General features: G+C 37.4%; 1 pseudogene; it reads right to left on the bottom strand.

The window, feature by feature from the left end:
• Positions 1-9628: 9628 nt before the first annotated feature.
• LOC126763921 (uncharacterized) lies at positions 9629-11583 on the bottom strand (annotated as a pseudogene).
• Positions 11584-12677: the final 1094 nt, after the last annotated feature.

Genomic DNA, 12677 nt, shown 5'->3' with positions numbered 1-12677 from the left:
TTAAATTTATAGTTTTTACTCTTATTTTTAATCGTTTAATTATATCCTATATGTGTGGGATTTATGTATGTATAGACGTTTGTACATATAAGTGCAGGCCGCATGTATGCCATATGTATGTATGTATGCCTACAATTTTATTATTTTGGCAATACGAATAAACAGAATAAGACTGTAATGTGCAGGTATTTAAGCCAGAGAACGTATATTATAGAGAAGGTCCAACAACGGACAAGCGTGTGAACTGTCAAAAGCTAACAAAATGCGATGAGTGCATTTCACCACAGCTAGCTAAGAAGGAGAAATCTTAACAGTGGCGCGTGAACAGAGCTGAGCATTTAATGAAAATGATGCTCAGAAACATGCATAGCTATTACAGACGTATGTGAGCCTTTTCTTATATTTTTATACACATGCCATCATGTTAATTGATGTGATTATCATTTTGCGTATTTCTATGAATATATGCATAATTTACATATATCATTCTAATTAAATTATGCTATTTTCAAAACAATATTTGTAGTTAATGTGCAATTAAGAGTTATTTATTAAAATATTTCTTATGTTTGAGAATATATGTATGTATGTATTATAATTTCAATGTATATGAATATGTTTGTAAATATAATATACATATGTATGTATATGTATATGAGATACTATCATAATATCATAAAAACTTAATATATAAACATATTACAATAATATGTCATTTAATTTTCATACGCATCTACATATCAGCGCATAATTACATATGCACATATGTATGTAAGTTATGAATTTACTTGTCAAAAGTAAGAAAAAAAATTTATTTTTCCGGTCTCATGAACTTTATTGTTCAACCGCTCGCTTAACTCTAAACTTAACAAATTTTATAATTCTTAACATAACTTAATGTGCCTGCAGTTCTGCTGACATCGATTCCCACATTCCGCTGGATTTCCAGGGAATCACGCCACACTGCGCTAGACGCATCGTCAGCACTTTTCGCGAGTAGGAACGGATGCGCGTGTTTAAATGTTACTGTTGCTAACTTGTATGTAAGTACAATTCAAATTCAAATCGTAATATCATTTATCAGCAAAAAGTGTGCGCGCACTACTCTATATGTACTATGTACATGCATATGTGCACGACATTGCCGAACAAATAATGTATACCAACCAACATACAAATTTGAGTACACATGTAAATATGTGCGCATGACATTCCCACACAAATAATGCATACACAACATACATACTTATACATACGTTCACATGTAGATGTCACCCGCAAAAGCTACGAATATTGTTCTACAAAAACAACAATGGTTTCAAATAGCATGAGCAGCGTCACAAGTCAATATGGTGGCCAAGTCGATGCCCAAATTTGTAGAAAAACACACAACAACAATATTTTCATTCATGAACGTAAGCGCACTTTCAACAGGCAACTTGCTTCATTCATAAAAACAAATACCATTACATCTCCCCGAGCATGCCTTTGCCAACAAGCGTCTTTTCGCAACGATGGCAAAAGATAAAAATCGTAAATTGAACAATTTCTGATATTTGTATGATAAGGAAAAAGCGACAACCCCGCAAATATAAGTATAGAATAAAATTGACAACATAGTTTATTTGTCGATTTTCAAGTCAAGAAATGTGCCAAAGAAAATATTCAATATTCCTCTGATTTATGCGTACGGTGAATCCCGGTTAAGTAGTACTCCGCTTATATGAAAATCATCCCTCTTAACTGCCTATATCTTGCTGCATCTCACGGTTTGTTTTTTAAAATACATAGAAATTATTGTTTTAAGTACCACTCGATTAAGTATCCGCACTCGCTTATGTGCCATATTAAATTTTTTTTGAACAAACCACAAAAAGCTGTATCTTTGATTGTGGCACATAACCGGGATTGACTGTATTTGTCAAGGAATGTACAAAATATTGTTACGCGGCTTGCAAAAATCTGAGTCGACATGTATGCAAGAAACATACATATTTACGCTGGTTTGTTCGAGAAGCTGCTACAGCGGCAAGGGAAGCAGTGCCAATTGGCGATCGTTCGTTTGTGTTTTCGGCACAGCTCGGATTTTCTACCAACAACACAATGTTGTGAAGCTTTGTCGTCGCGTCATTCTTTCGACACATTGATTCTTTGACATGAAAGCAACAAATATGAGCTTCGCCATTGGTTGTTCGCGTCAACGAAAATTTCGCATGAAGCATTGAATGTACATATTTACATACATTTGTTGCATGTAGACAAATTTACAAACATTATGCGTATGGTTCTTTTATATTTGTCTACATGCAAACATAATGATATATGCACAAATGTGCGACCGCTTGGTCTTTTAACATGATATCGGAAAGTTGAATGACCAAAGCAAATATTTATTTAAGTATATAAATATACATATGTATGTATGTCGTACCAAACCTATATGAAATGCATATTTAGGTAGTAATACGAATCTTATTGAATTAAGTATATATTTGCAAAGATTTTATGGAATTCATCATAAAATAGCTCAATCTTAAAATATATACATACATACTTCTGTGCTTTCATAACAAATATATGTACATACATATGTATACCGATGTATAAATTATATGCAGCATCGTTTGCGCATAGTAAAAAAGGGAATCTGTAAGCGTACATTCCTTAACATTGGAATTATGATTATTTTTCTCATTTAACACTGAAATTGCTCAATTCTGCTATTTTCGTGTCCCCTGATGCTAAGTGGTGAAATGGGCTAATAGTTTTCTGTGGTGAAATGCACTCATCCAAAACAGTAAATATCCCAAAATTGAAATATCCCTAAAAGCTCGACATCGTGAACCTTCTCTATAATATACATACGTTCTCTGGTATGTTTATACTCTCTCTCTCTCTCTTTGATGTTTGCTTTAGAGTTTTTGAATTTTTATTGCGCCTATTGCTTACTTTGAGCAATCCAGCTTACTGCTTTAGGAAGCAGAAGGAGTATTGCCGGAAAATTACAAGTACTATAAATACTTGAATACTGCGATAATATCATATTTTTAGTGAGTGGTTGCATAAACGAAAGTAAGTATACGAGTACGTAGGCGGTATAATATCAATTTTTTTTTTGTGTTTTAATATCGGTTTTTTAATTTATACCGTATAAAGAAGTATTTGATATCCGTTTAAATAAAAATGTTGCTTAAACGGTTTTGTATGCAACCGTAGTTACTAGCATACATACATACATATATACATAAAAATTTAAACCAAAAAATGGAAACGATACAACTCCCTTTGATTTCCCCAAGGGATTTTTGGCTTATACCGATCAGAAGTGAGTGTGAGTGTGTTGTCCAGTTCCTTATCTTCGTTGGATGCCAGCTGGTTATTCCACTTTCTATTTTCCTCTATTCCTATTCGCGACCGTATAATTTGCTTTAAGTGTGTTTATTTTTATTTAGTTTTATATATTTCATTTAGTTCGCGCCCGTTTGGTTTCTCATAGATTTTTTTTTCTTTTATGAGGTGAGATATATTCTCTAATTTGTTCTTTTATGTAATAAGCACTTTGTACTGCTGCTGACACTTCTTTTTTTTTTTGTTTTTTGTATGCATGTATATTGATTGATATTGGTACCACCTTTCGTATTTTATATGCCACTTTTTCCCGCACTCACCATATATGTATTAAATTTGAATATAAAAAAAGACCCGTTTACACTTTAATTGTTGATTTAACTTTCTAATTTATTTTCTCACAACAAGGGTATAAAAAATGTTTCAATTCTGAACAAGGTGTTCGCCTCACAAAAAGGTACAAAATATTTTAATTTAAAGGTAAACGCTCGCCAAAGGAATCGTGTGGATCGACCGATGTCGTAGCGCCAAAGTGATTTTTCCATCATGTTGTCTGTCCTTTTGCTACTTAGGTTCGGCGAAAGTTATAGGTGTTGGTGTGTGCTGTTCTCTTGAGTGATGAGTGTGTGATGTCATTGTGTGGGTGTTAGAGCGTGGTGTATAATGTGAGTAACAAATGATTATGTGGGGAATGTGGCGTATCAGTGTTGCATATAAAGGTGTGTGGGATGTTGTTGACGGGCAGAAGTGGGAAGGCTGATACTAATTTAGCCAATAAAGAATATGCTCTTGGAGTATTCCTGGATATTTCTGGAGCGTTCAACAGATAGAGACATTCTCTACGGAATCTATTTTGAGCAGTTGTTAATCCTGCTATACAACGCTAGATCAGAAGCCTTTTGACCTCTAGGCGGATAAAAGCAGAATGGAACGACGCTAAAATGACCAAGAAAGTCTGCAGAGGTACTCCCCAAGGTGGCGCGCTATCTTCGCTTCTATGAACACTAGTGGTGAATAAACTGCTAAGAAACCTGGAAGGTAAGGCCCCGAAGATAAGGGCTTATGCGGACGACATCGCCAAGGGTTCAAAGGCACGCTGCACTGCGCATAATGGTGGCTTTGAGAATAACTCCAAAAGCAACTCTTTAACTGGCACTAAACGTGCCACCTGTACACATATTCCTCTTTACTTGCTTAGACAGCGCGCCAGTCGTTTCTTCTTTTCGCTACGTGGCGCCAATTGGATATTCCAAGAGAAGCTAGGTCCTTCTTCACCTGGTCCTTCCAACTGAGTGGAGGTCTTCTTCTTTCTCTGCTTACCCCAGCGGGTACTGCGATGAATACTTTCAGAGTTGGAATGTTTTCGTCCATCCGGACAACATGACCTAGCCGGCGTTCGTTCCATCGAATGCGATATTCGCCGTGGCCAATGCGCAAAGGACCACAAATCTTTCGCAGAACCTTTCTCTCAAAACTCGTAACGTCCACTCATCGGTTGTTGTCGTCCACCAAGCCTCTGCATCATGTAGCAGGACGGGAATAATGAGTGACTTATAGCGTTTGATTTTTGTTCGTCGAGAGAAGACTTTACTTTTCAATTGCCTACTCCGTCCAAAGTAGCACCTGTTGACAAGAGTTACCCTGCGTTGGATTTCCAGGCTGACATTGTTGGTGGTGTTTACGCTGGTTCCAAGATGGACGAAACTATCTACAACTTTAAAGTTATGACTGTCAACAGTGACGTGAAAGCCAAGTCGCGAATGCGACGACTGTTTGTTTGATGACAGGAGATAGTTGGTCTTGCCCTTGTTCACTACCAGACCCATTTGCTTTGCTTCCTTGTCCAGTCTGGAGAAAGCAGACCTACGGCGCGGGTGTTGAGGCCGATGATATCAATATCATCGGCATACGCCAGCACCTGTACACTCTTATAAAAGATTGTACCTGCTTGATTAAGTTATGCAGCTCGAATTATTTTCTCCAGCAGCAGATTGAAGAAGTCGTACGAAAGGGAGTGGCCTTGTCTGACACCTCGTTTGGTATCGAACGGCGCGGAGAGGTCCTTCCCGATCGTGACGGCGCTTGCAGTGTTGCTTAACGTCAGTTTACACAGCCGTATTAGTTTTGCGGGGATACAAAATTCAGACATCGTCGGCATTAATACAGCTCCTTTTCGCGATGTCAAAAGCAGCTTTGAAATCGACGAAGAGGTGATGTGTGTCGATTCTCCTTTAACGTGTCTTTTCCAAAATTTGGTGCATGGTGAATATCTGGTCGGTTGTTGATTTGCCAGGTCTAAAGCCACACTGATAAGGTCCAATCAGTTTGTTGACGGTGGGTTTTAATCTTTCACACAATACGCTCGATAGAACCTTATATGCGATGTTGAGGAGGCTAATCCCACGGTAGTTGGCGCAGATTGTGGGGTCTCCTTTTTTGTGGATTGGGCAGAGCACACTTAAATTCCAATCGTTGGGGATATTTTACAAAGAAGCTGATGCATGCTCCTTATCAGTTCTTCGCCGCCGTGTTTGATTCCTTCGGCCGGCAATCCATCTGCCCCCGCCGCTTTGTTGTTCTACCGACGGGTAATTGCTGATAGAACTTTTCATGGTCGGGCAACGGAACGTCTGCTCGATCGTCATCGATTGGGAAATCGGGTTCGCCTTCTTCTGGCGTTGTGCGTTCACTGCCATTCAGCAGTCTGGAAAAGTGTTTCCTCCTTAATTTAAGTATGCTCTGGGCATCGGTCACTAGATCACCTTTGGGTGTTCTACAAGAGTATGCTCCGGTCTTGAAACCTTCTGTAAGCCGCATTTTTTCGTAGAATTTTCGAGCATTACCCCTGTCGGCCAGCTTATCAAGCTCACGCATTTCGGCCTCATTCTTCTTCTGTCTACAAATGCTTCTCGCTTCCTTCTTCAACTCTCGGTATCTATCCCATCACTCACGTGTTGTCGTCGATCGTTACGTTGCGAGGTAGGCAGTCTGTTTTCTCTCCGCTGCGACACGGCACTCCTCGTCGTAGCAGCTGTTCTTTTGCATTTTATGAAAACCAATGGTTTCGGTTGCAGCTGTACATACGGAGTTTGAAATGCCGTCCCACAGTTCCTTTATACCGAGTTGTTGACGATTGCTCTCAGAGAGCAGGAGTGCAAGCCGAGTAGAAAATCGTTCGGCTGTCTGTTGTAATTGCAGATTCTCGACGTCGAACCTTCCTTGTGTTTGTTGACGTGCGTTTTTTTATGCACAGAGGCGGGTGCGAATCTTGGCTGCAACCTTCTTTGCCCACTCTGGTGTTAAAGTCGCCAAGCACGACTTTTATATCGTGGCGGGGGCAGCTCTCATAGGTGTAGTAAATGTCACAAGGACCTACTCGTCTCAGTCCTTGTCCCGTCCATCGCATTTCTTGGACGGCGGTGATGTCAGCCTTCACTCTAACGAGGACCTCAACCAGCTGGGCAGTGGCTCCTTCCCAATCAAGGGACTGGACATTCCAGGTGCATGCCCTCAATTCGTAGTTATTTTTCATTTGTGGTATTTTGTTTTACGTGGCGGATCCCAAACCCAGCGACCAACCCTATTTAGGGGATGTTTCGCCTTCTCACTTTAGCTCGCCTTCAAGCGGATGTTCTTAGGATACCCAAAGGATACTTGGTCGAAGACCGGAAGTCGTGAGCTGCTTAAGCCATATGTAAAATAATCGCTTCTAGCCACTCACAAGTGAAAGGCTATCAAAGCACTTTCCTCACTTGCGTGAACTTCTACACATGACTCCCATCCTCCACCAATAGACAACTTCGCTGAAAACTGCGTAGCAAAATCGGCGGGCTGACTGCTGGCTGCAGGAGAATTTACATATAGAACCTTCGGGCATAGCTCAGTGGGTAATGGTGATTGTGCAAACACCGATTACATGACCCCACTTTTCAACTGGGGAAAAGGTATATTTCAGGCTGAGGTCTTTGCTATTGCGAAAGCAGTGGAGCTTTCCTCCAATGCACTTGCAGTTAATTTCAAAATCAACATGTACGTTGACAGCCAAGCAGCAATCAAGGCAGTAACCTCGTATCGCAGAAGTGACTTGGAAAGCAGGGTATTAGTGGAATGTGTTGGAGGAAATAAGCAGGGCAATGAAATGATGAACGAGATTGCCAAGAATGGTGTAAGGCTAACATTCGAAAACATGAACAATATTGGAAAACCCATGCATTGTCTATACGACGACTTCGACCGCAACATGGTAATGAAAATCAAACCCCGATGTAACGAGCTACCAGGGTGCAAAACTGCAAAAGTCATGTGCAATATGGTAGACCGAAAGTACACAGCATTTTTATTGGCACTCAATAGAAGAGGCTGTAAGACTGTAGGAATACCAACTTTTCACAGTCTGGTGACAAGACACGCCCGCAAGATGGGGCTGACAGATCGAGAAGACTACAGGAAATGCCTGCAGCAGGGCACCAAGGAAACAATGTAGCATCTCTTGTTCACTTGTCCCGCATTGGCAACACTACGCTGTAATGATCTGAAGTCTCTACCGTATGATACACTGGAAGAGGCAGTGAGGCCGTAGAATCTGTTAAAATTCGCGTCCTAAACGATGATTACTTCTCTTAGACTTAACAAGTGAACTATATCTGGTATATCAAAGGACCAAACTGTTATATGCGTGTCGTATTGACCTACCAGTTTAACCTAACCTTTCATATTAAAAATAAGTTCAAATATAGTAGATACATGTAATTATACTCTTGCAATATGTTGCTACAGAGTATAATAGTTTTATTCAGTGGTTTGTGTCACTTAAAATTAATAGAGATAGATATAAGATTATACATATGTATATAAATGATCACTATGTCTGTCTGTCTATCCGTCAGTCTGTGACTCTGTGAGTGGTGCAAGTCGAAAATGCAGTGTTCGTTAGAGCATAGGTGCGCTATTAAATGCTGTGTGAAACTCGATAAATCGCTGATGAATGAGCAAATACAAAGTGAAAACGATGCTTATTATCTTTTTTGACATGTTCCTCCTGGACAAATCGTCAATGCCAAATTTAACGTGGAAGTCCTCAAGACACTCAAACGAAGGGTCAATCGGGTCCGACAAGACATCGTAGCGCTGCAGAAGGAGCCTATTTAGAAAGTTTTTAAAGAATTGTAATGATTGGTTCAATAATTTTTTTTAAATCTACTCCTATTACTTTCCGCACAAACCCTTTATAGATCGTGGTTTCCTAATAACACTGTATCTTTGTACTTAAAATGGTTCAAATCGGTTGAAAATTTGTCCTAGCCCCATATAACGAATATCAAGATTTTCAATCATTCCGTTGACTTTCTCTTCTTTTTAATTGGCATCGCTTACGCGATTATAGCCGAGTTAAAACAGCGCGCCAGTCGTTTTTTTCTTTTCATTTGCGTTGACTTCACTCCTATAAAATTTCTTTTCGTCAATGAAAATCACAGATTCGAATTCTTCCCCAAATTTATAATTTTCATCAAATGCAATTCGTATATTTTTATGACGTTGCTTTTGGCGTGGTTTCGACACTAGAACTTCATATATGAAACATATGTAAATATTTTCTATATACATTATATATATTTGACGCACACGTTGTTTAGTCATATTTAGACCGTTTTGTTTTAGGCTGAGCCCACATAGTCCAGTCATTATAGTAAGTTCACCTCGCAATTCGATATACCCATTTATATGTAAATGAAATTAAGCTTAAATGATTGAACTAACACCGGATTAGTCAAAAACGTCTTTAACTAATAAAACACAAAATCATCTTGTGCTCTAACCCACACCAAGCGAAGCACAATGCGTTATTTTGTCTTTTTGTCTCGCTTGGTGTGCCTTGAAATAAAACGAAAAAAGAAGAAAACGAATCAGTTCTTGCAAAGATGTCGTCGGATTCGGACGATGCTAATCCTATTTTCAATAATTCAGTTTTGTGAACGAAGTGAAAGAAATAAAAGATAATGGTGGGTGCATCCGTACAACCAGAAGCGCGATTCAGAAAATGTTATTACAAATTTGATTTCTGAACTGAGAATGCATACGAGACAATTTCGAAATTTCACAAGGATGCAGGTGTCAACATTCGAATATTTGCTCACTTTAATAACACATTTAATTTTTAAGCAAAATACGAACTACTGCAAAAGCATAACTCCTGCGGAAAGATTAATTATAACATTACGGTAAGTAAATACAAATAGCTTTTTAAACTTAAAATCAATGTATTTTTAATTCAAAATCCCTTCTTTGGTAAAATTTTACAATGATCAATATGAAAATATAAATTATTAATTACACAAATAATTATTTGCAATCATATACTATATTAGATAATCCCATGACCGATGATGACGTTGAAGTACTTAAATATTCATTTTCCTTTTCTTCTTGTAACTGATTCATTTTATTTATCATATGCATTCTGAATAGTATTTGCCTTTTGCTGGAGAGTTTTTCATAATCAGACAGCAAACTTTTAAAAAATAATTCATTTCCATTTTATTTTGGTTTCTGCTTCGTTTTGGAGTTTAGGAACTCAATCATTATCATCTCAGATATAGATATCTTACTCTTTTTCGCAGGTATTGGACTGCTTTTGTCAGTACTTACAGCATCGGTAAAATCATTTTGCGACATGTCGGTAGTTTGTTGTTCGACATCAGGGCTATTTACAGGTAAATTACTGCTCATTTCACGATACTGATGAACAAATTCTTTTAAAAAATACATTGCATCAGCCAAGTACCACTTCCGCTTCGGCTTACCACTCGATCCAGATGGTTTTTTTTTCTTCCCTCAAATACCTCGAGTATGAGTTCCGTAAATTTGTCCATTTATTTTTGCATGTTGCTACTGCAAGATATAAAATTAGGAATTTTTAAATTGTGATCGGTATACAAAAATTTCAATTAATTAAAATATAATTTCAGGTACTTGGCAACTGGGGAATAATTTAAGTCGCTTTCGTATTTTTTTTCGATGTGAGGCTTCTACAATTGAAGACATTGTAATGGAAACCTGCAAAGCTGTCTGGGAAATATTGTCACCGATATAGCGGATGCGTTTGAAAAAATGTGGAACTTTCCTAATTGTGCAGGAGCTATAGATGGAAAACACATAAGAATAAAGTGCCCTCCAAAAGCAGGATCAGATTATTTTAATTATAAAAAATTTCATTCAATACATTTACAAGCTGTAGTTGATGCATATGGGCAGTTCATTTGTGTTGATGTTGGCGACTTTGGACGAAATTGCGATAGTGGTGTTTTCAAACACTCTAATTTTGAAAAAAAAACTTATTCAAAAACAATTGAATTTATCACATAACTAAAAGCTACATATGTCCAGAAAGCTGTGAATGCATACCTTTTGTTTTTGTCGCCGATGAAGGCTATCCACTTCTTACGAATGTTCTAAAACCTTTTGCACGAAGGAACTTGACAAATGAGCGAAGAATGTACAATTACCGTTTATCAAGAGCAAGACGAGTAGTGGAATGCGCATTTGGTATGCTTGCAAACAAGTTTCGAATTTTTCATACAGAAATTCTGTTGTCGCCTAATAAAGTAGAAACTATTATATTAGCTGCGCTTTACATAATATGATTCGGGAACGAGAACATTTGCTTCATGAAATATATAATGAACTCGATGCTATGGAGTATTTAGTCCAAGAGGCTACAAATGAAAATATTGAAAACACAAGGTCATCAAATGGTGCGCGTTACATACGTGACCAGTTTCTATCATATTTTAACTCTACCACTGGATCAGTTTCTTGGCAAAATAAATACGCTATCTAATTTGGCTTAGTTTTGTACTGCATATCTACAATTGATTTTCACTATATTTTTTAAATACTTATCAACATTACGTATGTATGTATGTATCTACAAATGGTATAAATAAAATAAACTAAACTCACCGTCACTATTCATTTCTGTAGCTATTTCGTCCCATAGTTTTTCTGTTATTAACTTATTTGTGTGATCTTTATTTTTATAATTATATATCGGGCTCCTCTCGACCAAAAACGCCATTTTCTCCGCGTCAATGTTCATTTTAACACAAGCACAAAGAAAATGCGTAATTTTGACTATGAAAGCCAACGGTTCCGCTATAAGCAACGAAACGTGTTTTTCTGTCCTGTCTTGTTCCATTCCATTCGGTTCCATTCGGTGTGGGTTGCGCCAGAGAACTTAAAGTAATCTGTGTGAAGGTTCGATTGCGCGGCTAACAGAGCTGATAGAATCACATTAAGGAATTCGCCGTTCTCGCTGCTATTTAGCAGAATTGTGCATGTGCAGTGGCAGAAATATATGTAAAACGACTAAGAATAAATAAAGAGAATTGCTTTGTAGAAAAATATACAAACTCACACAGAAAACGTAAAAAGCATTCTCTGAGTGACATATGCATGCTTATATTGTATTATATGAACCATTGTCACATAAGTATGCGTGAGTATTTTGTGTTATAAGAACCATTGTTTTCCGAAAAATGGTAAAAATTTTATGTTATAAAATTAAATAAAAAATAATTTTCAATAAATTATTATTTCAAAAATTATATTAATTTCGACTATTATAAAATGAACTTAGATGTGTTCATATAAACACTTCCATTCGTTCCTTTCATTTCTTCAAAAAAATTAATGACCTTCATGAAATATGCATATTCGCATTATTTCGTTATCATTTCCATATTTGTACCAATAGAATTTCTATGGCATACACATATGTACATACAGTGCACTCGCGGTAACGTGAACACCGTCTAACGTGAACACCGGCTAACGTGAACACGCTTTTTTTTACATTGACTACTCTGTAACGTGAACAAACATACTTAGAAAGCTCAGTAACGTGAACAAAATTTTTGTTCACTACACTTTTTATTAACATACGGACAACACTGAATACATTAAATTTTATTTTTTAAGATCGGGGAATCCCCTAATATTGAAAGATTTGCGCAAATTTTTACCATATGACAACGACTTACTTCAGTTGAAGGTTTTTTCTTTCGCGGAGTGATCAATCAATCGGAATGAGTTCTAAAAAATCGAAGTGTTTGCAATTAAAAGAAAAAGCAGACATTTTAGACAGTCTGAAAAAAGGAACAAGTGTGACTAACTTAGCAAAAAAATATAATGTCGCTAAGTCAACAATATGCAGTATTAAAAAGAAAAAAGAAGCCATTTTAAAATGCGTGAATAATACATACCAAGGACCGGGAAAGAGAAAAACTTTAAAATCGCCAGAGCTTCCAGCTATGGAAAAAAGTCTATACCTT

Source organism: Bactrocera neohumeralis, unplaced genomic scaffold (assembly GCF_024586455.1).
Source record: "Bactrocera neohumeralis isolate Rockhampton unplaced genomic scaffold, APGP_CSIRO_Bneo_wtdbg2-racon-allhic-juicebox.fasta_v2 cluster09, whole genome shotgun sequence".
NCBI lineage: Eukaryota > Metazoa > Arthropoda > Insecta > Diptera > Tephritidae > Bactrocera > Bactrocera neohumeralis.
The sequence above is the reverse complement of the archived record's forward strand: the minus strand, read 5'-3'. Positions and strand labels throughout refer to the sequence as shown.